General features: G+C 37.1%; 1 pseudogene; it reads right to left on the reverse strand.

Annotated features, from left to right (window-relative positions):
* Nucleotides 1-5,335: 5,335 nt before the first annotated feature.
* On the reverse strand, nucleotides 5,336-6,836 carry LOC103197861 (annotated as a pseudogene).
* Between the last annotated feature and the right edge of the window lie 1,922 nt (nucleotides 6,837-8,758).

The raw sequence follows: 8,758 nt of genomic DNA on the forward strand, positions 1-8,758 counted from the left end.
TATATGGATGTATATAGATAAGAGTTTTGCTTTATTAATTATTTTATTTCTTCTATACCTATTGTCTGCTTGCTTCTTTAATGGGCTACAACACACATATTCTGTCTTTTATTCATGCTACCTTTTTTACAAAGATACATTTGTTACAAAGTATAAATCTTAGACATGTATTTTAAACATGTTATTGTTGTTAGGTTCTGTTGAGTCAGTTCCAACTGATAGTGATCTATGTACAACAGAAAAGAACACTGTCTGGTCCTGCCACATATTCAGAATTGTTGCTGTGTTTGAGCCTATTGTTGAAATAACTATGTCAATTTATCAATTGAGGGTCTTCCTCTTTCCTGCTGACCTACTATTCATCAACCATGATCTTCTTCAGGGAAACCATGACATTCTTCTCCAGGGACAGATCTCTTCTAATAACATGCTCAAAGTACATGAGATGAAATTTTGCCATCCTCACTTCTAAGGAGCATTGCAGCTGTGTTTCTTCCAAGACAAGATTTGTTTGTTCTTCTGGCAGTCCATGTTATAGTCCAGATTCTTTGCCAACACCATAATTAAAATACATCAATTCTTCTTTGATCTTCCTTATTCATTGTCCAGCGTTCACATGCATGTGAGGTGATTGAAAACACTCTAGCTTGGGTCAGGTTTATCTTAGTCTTCAGAGTCACATCTTTGTTTTTTAACACTGTAAAGATGTCTTTTACAACAGATTTGCCCAATATAATATGCCACTTGATTTCTACACTGCTGCTTCCATGGGCTTTGTTTGTGGATCTAAATACAATGAAATTCATATGATATGGTAGTTTAAGTTGTGTGTCAACTTGGCTGAGCCATGATTTTAAGTTGCTTGGCAGCTGGATGTAGTTATTCCCCATGATGAGATTGGATATACTGTAATCAACTCCATGGTGGAATCGACTGTGATATGTTAATCTGTTGAAGGATAGTTACCTTCAGGGTGTGGCCTGCTTCCAGTACATATGGAGAAGCTTTGGGAAATATCTCTAGGTTTTTGGCTTATTTGGATCCTGCATTTGGCTGAGTCTTCATCGCCAGTTCCTGGACTTGAACCAATGGCCTGCCATGCTGCCTACTGATCTTGGGATTGCACCATTTTACCTATGATCTTGAGTTTGTCAGCCTCAGCCGGCTGTAGCTGTGTGAGTTGGGAGAAGCCTCCAGCTCCAGTGGGCCTAGAACAAGAGGCAGAGCTGAAGTCCAATGTGAGGGGACTTCATCCAGCCTGTCAAGCCAGCACTCTGCATTTGGACTTCTAGCCTCCTAAACTGTAAAAGAATAAATTCCTGTTAATAAAAGCCATCTACTTGAAGTATTTCTGTTACAACAGTAATAGAGAACTAAGACATAGGATTATTATTAAAATTTATGTACCAATTACTAATGCCAGAGAAGAAGAAATTGAAGATTTTTACCAACTTCTGCAGTCTGAAATTGATCAAATAAACAGTAACAATGCATTGTTAATTACTGGTGATTAGAATCCAAAGTTAGAAAGAAGAAAGATCTATACTTGGAAATGACAACCTTGATATATAATAATTCTGGAAATAATTCTGGAGATTTAATGATAGAATTTTTAAGACCAACTACTTATTCATTAGAAATATATTTTTTCAGCAACATAAGCTGCAACTATTCACATGAACCTCACTGGATGGAATGCACAGGAATCAAAATAACTACATCTGTGGAAAGAGACATTGGAGAAGCTCAATCTCATCAATCAGAAAAGACAGTAGCCAGTTGTAGACTAGACCTGTAATTGCTTATGTGAAAATTCAAGTCGAAGCTTAAGAAAATTAAAACAAGTCCACGAGAGCCAAAGTACAACCTTGCGTATATGCCACCTTAATTTAGAGGCGATCTAAAGAATGTATTTGATGCACTGAACACTAAGGAGTGAACAACAAAATAGTTAGGAAGACATCAAATACATCATAAATGAAGAAAGGCAAAGGTCATTAAAAACATAGGAAGGAAAAAAAAAAGTCCAAAATGAACATCAGAAGAGACTCTGAAACTTACTCTTGAATGTTGAGTAGCTAAAGTGAATGGAAGAATTGGTGGCATAAAAGAGCTGAAAGAAAGGTTTCAATGTGTAGTTTAAGAAGATAAAGTATTATAATGAAATGTGCCAACCTGATTTAGAAAATCAGAAGGAAGAACACACTAACACATTACTCAAGCTGAAAGAACTAAAGATAGAATTCAAGTATTGATTTGAAAATTTGAAGGATTCTATGAGAAAAACATTGAAAGATTCAGAAAACATCAAAAGAAGATGGAAGAAATACACAGTCACTGTATCAAAAGAATTTGTTGACATTCAAACATTTCATGAAATAGCACATGATCAAGAACTGATAGTATTGAAGGAAGAAGTCCAAGCTGAACATATGGCACTGGGAAAAACATAGGATCAGGAATTGCCAGAATACCAATTGAAATATATCAACAGATAGATGCAACACTGGGAGAACTCGTTCATCTGTGGTAAGAAATTTGGAAGACAGTTATCTGGTGAATGAACTGGAAGAGATCTGTATTTGTGCCCATTTCAAAGAAAGATGATCAAACAAAATGTGGACATTATCATTAATATCATATGCAAGTAATATTTTGATGAAGGTAGCTCAAAATGGTTGCACCAGTATATCAACTGGTATATGTGGAACTTTCAAAAATCAAGCAGGATTCAGAAGAGGACATGGAATGAGGGATATCATTGCTGATATCAGATAGATTCTGTCTGAAACAGAGAACAACAGAAAGATTTCATCTCGTGTGTTTTATGGGCTTTGCAAAGGCCTTCAACTGGATCATAACAAATTATGGATAACACAGCGAAGAACAGGAACTCCAGAACACTTAAGTGTCTTCATGTGGAACATGTACAAAGACAAAGAGGCATTCATTCAAAAGAGCAAGCAGATACTGTATGGTTTAAAATAAGAAAAGATGTGTGTCAGGGTTGTGTCCTTTCACTATGCTTATTCAATCTGTATGGTAAGCATATAATCCAAGAACCAGGAATATAGGAAGAAGATCATGACATCAAGATTGGAGGAGGACTCATTAGCAACCTGGGGGTATACAGATGACACAACATAGCTTGCTAAAAGAGAAGGGAACTATGTTTTCCCTAGGAGCTTTGGTTATTGTTGTTGTTATGTGCCATGGAGTCAGACCTGACTCATAGCGACCCCTCTTTGGGTTTCCGAGGCAGTATCACTACGGAAGTAGATTGCTCCATCTTCCTTCCAAGGAATGGCTGGTGGGTTAAGTGTTTAGTAATTCACCATTTACAGTGACTCTATAGAACATAACTACAGCAAACAGTGAGAACCCAACTACATATACATATGGCATGTGTATAATTTTTGCTAATATTTAAACCTGTGTTCATTTGCATTGTATTTCAAACAAATTTAACCTGTTTTCCATGTCTTTTACTTTTTTTTAGTTTTTGTTTCTTTTTCAGAAACAAAAATCTCCTTTGAACTGCATTCACTATGCATTTCCTTATACCATCCTTTTTTTTTTCTTTTTCTCTCCTTTTCTTGATTGCTATCACAGTTAGCTTTAGCATTTAATTCACATCTTTTATAAGTGTTTGCCCCTCTGCTTTGAGCTCTTATATTATAATTACTTCTTCAGTATTCTTACTTATCTCATAACAATGTTTTTGGTTGCAATATTTGTCTGCTTTGTGGCAATATTTTTTCTAGTATGTCTTTCATCTAAGAGTACCATTTGTTCCTTTTCCTATTTTCTCTTTAGTCTTTTTAAAGATATTACACTCATTTTCTTTTAGTTATTGCACTACAGATCTTATGCTCACTTATTTTTTATTATTGTTTTTTTGGTTACTTGGTGCCTCTCTAACACAATTAAATGAAATATGGTTTAAGTACATGAATACTCAGTTTTAGAAGAATAACAGAGGTGGTACGTAGTACCAAACACTTATACTCAGCATTTTTGCTTCTTCCGTTGGTGAAGCAGTGTCTATATAGGCAAATATTGTAACTGAATAAATCCTCTATTCATTCAAGACTTTCTCAAGGACAGAGGTGATTAATAATTATATGTATGTACACATGCATATACACACATACATACAAATATAAAATAATCGTTATTTTTTTGCTAAGTCTGGGCAAAACCAGTAATACCTAAGAGAACTTCCTTTCCCTTCAAACAGACACCTGCAACAAGGTGGCTAGTGGAATGTGCTTGCCACTGGGCAGCCCACTAAGCAGCTCTGTGGTCCAGACATAGAAGCCAACTAAATAAAAGAGCAGTGAATGAATCTCTTACCATCCTAAGACAGAAAAAGAGGTCACCAACTGCAAACTTCCCAGCTCACAGCAAAGAAAGGGGGAGACAGTCAAATAGAGCTGAGTTCTTTTCCCCTCTACCTTCTTAAAAAAAATTGGTACAAACTGGAATAAACATTTTGCTCAAGGTACAGGGGAAAAAGTGGAGTGATCGTTACTCTTTCTTTCTTTCCACACATATTAAGGTAAAGCTAAGTAACTGGAGTATAAAATTTTTTATATGCTCAAAGTAAACTAGATTCACCCTTTTGTTAGCAGAGGCCTATCCTGGTGAAAGACTAGTTTTAAGTATACTGTATCTCAGGAGCAAATCAAATGTGAAAATTTCCACAGGGAAGGGCAGTGTCACTGAGACTTGACTCATGTTAGCTTCCTTCCAAACTAACACAACCTCTGTGAAAGAAGGCTACACATGAATCCTCATCCCATTCCAGGGAAGGAAAACAATCTACTAGCACCACACTGCCACTCTGAGCTGCTTGCCTCTCAGTGGGAAGACTCACCTTTTTGTTTTAGGAGGGCAAAGCGAAGCATCTCTTGTACTTGCTTTATGATGCTATTAGGAAGGAGCTATTACTATAAGAATGTGCATCAGTTATCAACTTTATGCTTATTTGCTCCCTAATGTATGTGGGGCCAGTCTATTCTAGTAGGCTAAAATTCTCTCATACATAAACGGTCATTGCCATTGGAAAATTACTAATTTTCTTGTATTGTAAACAATACCACTTTGCCCTTTTTTGACTTTCACTGTGTGAACATCATGTGCCTCAAATATGTCTGCATGTTACACTGAGTTATGGTGGAAGTTTTGGATTGTCTGCATTCCTAACAACAGTGATTTATCAGTGAAAAGAAACACAGTGCTTTGTTTTCTTTGGCTGTGTTGAAGAATCCAACCAAAGGAAAAAAGTTCTCTTATTTTTCAAAAGTAGATTACGTTTACCTCAGATCTTGAGTCATAGCTTTGTAGATTTTTCTAATGGTTGATCATGCTGTGCCTGCTGCATAACATCGCTGACTATCAACTTAGCAATCTTCCAAGCTAGTTCTTCTTGGGCCTCATCAGTACTTCCTTGCACCCACTTCTTCATAGCTTGTGAGAACATGGATCTTTTTGATTTATTTATATCAGGTTCAGGCTCAGATTCTTGAATGAACTGCCCCGGGTCACTGACTCTTCCAAATGTCATTTTCCCTACATGTGTTTGTTGACATAAGATTCTGGATCCAGACTTGGAGCATCTAAAATTATTGCTTCATCAAAATATTTCAGAATTTTAACACTGGCTTTTTTCATAACTAGTCTGGGAAGACAAGCTGTTAGAACCACCTGAATGTCATTCATCTGGAGGGCCAATAGAGCATAAGCAGTCAGTGAAATGTTCCCTCTCAGAAATTCATATTCTCAAACTGAATGGATGAGATCATTCAAATATTTATAATAAAGATTGCTGGACAAAAAACCAGGCAAAAAGACCTTCTCCATAGTTGTCCATGCCTGATGGAATGGGGTTGTGAAACAGTTAGGGAGTGACCCACCTTCCCTGCAGATATTGGATTCAATTTCTAACTGGACAATGTCATCAAATCCAAGAGGATGTATAGCTTGGAGGGAGAAGTACTTGTCATATAAAATCATAGTATCATTCTGTGTTTCCTGTCCATCCTACTGGCCCTTTTTGGCAGCAAACTGAGATTGGAAGTTGTCTCCAACCAACCAAAACTGTAAGATATTCACTGTATCCTCTTTTTCCATGTACTCAGAGAAATAAAAGAGGGCTGACTCACAGGACAGAATATCAGCCCGGTAAACAGCTCCACTGGTCTGCACTTCAATCTTTTACAGAAATGGTGACTTCACAGAAATTCACTAAAGTGCTCTTGCTCTATTGCACTAAAGACGACAGACTGTGCCAAAACAAAACAGTGGGATCCACCTGTCCATCTTCTCCACAAATCTTTGCTATGATATCATTTCTCATTGCTTGTGTAATTGATATTGGTTTAGCAGTATCTGGAGAAATATATTTAGTAAAAGTATTCACTGCATCTTGTTCAATACTTTTCATTAGTTTTTCTGATAATTCCTTTAGTGGACTATTTCTACTGTCTACTATAAATCTGGAGGATTCTTGGTTTTCTATGGAAACCTGGTAAGTTCCTCTGGTCATTTCAAGATGGAGAAGATGGACATCTTCATATTTCTAAGTCACCAAACTGAGCAGCTTCCATGTGGCTTGGCTGCTTCTTAAGGGTTGCTGTCCTACTACTTGAAAAGGAGTCCATGTTGGCAGAAATGGCATTGATTGCAACATGACTGGGTCCTGCAGCCTCCAGCAAGGCATGATTTTTAGTGCTTTCAAGGGGGAAATGTATGGACATTGAAGCTTTAATTGACTTGACATCTGAGGTCTTCTCTTGTTCTTTGCCTTTCAGTTTCCACCGGAAGAAGGACATGGCGTGGTCCGGGTTGGTGCGGAGGGCCCAGGGGGAATGTCACAGGGAGGGCCCGACTCCCCTCATTCAGCAACTGGCCTGGACTTCCGGGTCCGCAGCCGCTGCCAGACTAGCCCAGAAAAAGACCCTTCTCCAGGGTGCCAGCTCCATCACCTCCTAGAGATGCCCCAACAGCACCAGCCCCTGTCATAGTGCTTTTGTATATCAAATTCTCTATGAGATTCACCTTTTCATTCCTAGTTATGTCCAAGAACAATACCACCCCCAGCACATATATCCCTATCCTTGGTCCAAGCTGTAGTTTCATTGATTTGTCATTTAGTGTAAACCACTCTTTTTGGAAAATGAATAAGGACGGCCAAAGAAGAGTTGATGCTTTTGAGTTCTGGTGTTGGGGAAGAATCTTCCAAGTACCACGGAGTACCGAATCTATCCTGGATAAAGTGCAGCTGGAATGCTCCTTGGAAGCAAGAATGACCAGGCTTTGTCTCACCTACTTTGGTCATGCTGTCAGAAGGAACCATTCCCTGGAGAAGGATATCATGCTTGGTAAAGTGAAACGTCAGAGAAAGAAAAAAAGGCCCTCAGCGAGATGGATCGATACAGTGGATGCAATGATGAGCTCAAGTATAGCAAGGATTGTGAGGCTGACCCAGGACAGGCAGTGCTTCATTCTGTTATATATAGGGTCACTGTGAGTAGGAGCCAACTCCATGGCACCTAACAACATCAGCAACACTCTTTTTGGACAACTCTGCTCTGTTCCTTTGTGATTTGCTGGCCCATACGTCTTCTCTTAGCATTATCACACATCTCTACTTGACTGCTGTTATAGTTAGCACTATTTCTTCATAAATTGTAGATGGCTTCCTAGTTTTATCAAGGAAAAAGAATTTTTTTTCTTATTCTTGTAGTTGTTTTCAGCTTATTTCTCAGCTGGGAAAGAGATTTTATTTCTCTTTCGTTTTAAAATAGGGAACAACAACTATTTGATTTTGTTTTGAATATTAACATTTTTAACCTTATAATTTGAATATATTTCTTTTTATGTCCTGACAGTAATAAATGAAAGCAAACACAGCGCACTGGATGACAGAACTGGTCTGCAATCAGTGTGACCACAGATAATCTACCAGTTGAGCAGTTATTACCCAGACGAAAGAAATGTTGCTAATGTTTTTAGTTCTAGTAATTAGTCTCAAATATTGATTGTTACTATCTAATTTAAATCATTTTCATAAAGACCATTCTTTCCTTAGAAATTGGACATATTATGAAGAATAAAATGAACACAATAAGTGAAGAAAATATTATTAAGCATGTTAATTCCATAATGATATGTACTAAATGTATCAAAATGTCATAATTTACAAATATTCTTTAACTCCTTTACCATAATTTATTTCAAAATAAATATTTAGAAGTGTGTGTGTGGGGGGGAAGTAACTTGAATCACTTGTCAGAATAATGCACTAAAGAAACTCTGTAAAAGGTTCTTTCTACCCATGGTAAGAAATGGTCCAGGTCTGTTTCTTCTGAGTTTATATGCAGAAGGAAATATCTTATCCTTGATATACAACTTTTATACTTCCCAAGTATTCATTGCTTGTGTAACCTCTGGAATTTATGAATGTATTCCATGCAATATTTTGGAAGACATGTTTTGCTTTATTTTTACCCCTCATTTGTGATGGACTATTTGACAGGTATTTCTCTCGTTAACTGTTTGACAGGAGGGCAAATGACTTAACCTCTCTATTTCTTCATCTACATCGAGACACATTCTAAGGTCCCTGAAAAATCTAAATTGTTGTGTCTCAAATATTCAGAGTAAATCCAATTATTCCTATATATATATATATATATATTCCATTTTGGATTATAACTATATAGTTTAGATATTAGACTTTTGGCCTTTATAT

The sequence above is a fragment of the Orycteropus afer genome, unplaced genomic scaffold, assembly GCF_000298275.1.
Source record: "Orycteropus afer afer isolate SDZICR_OR568_19922 unplaced genomic scaffold, OryAfe1.0 scaffold00084, whole genome shotgun sequence".
Lineage (NCBI taxonomy): Eukaryota > Metazoa > Chordata > Mammalia > Tubulidentata > Orycteropodidae > Orycteropus > Orycteropus afer.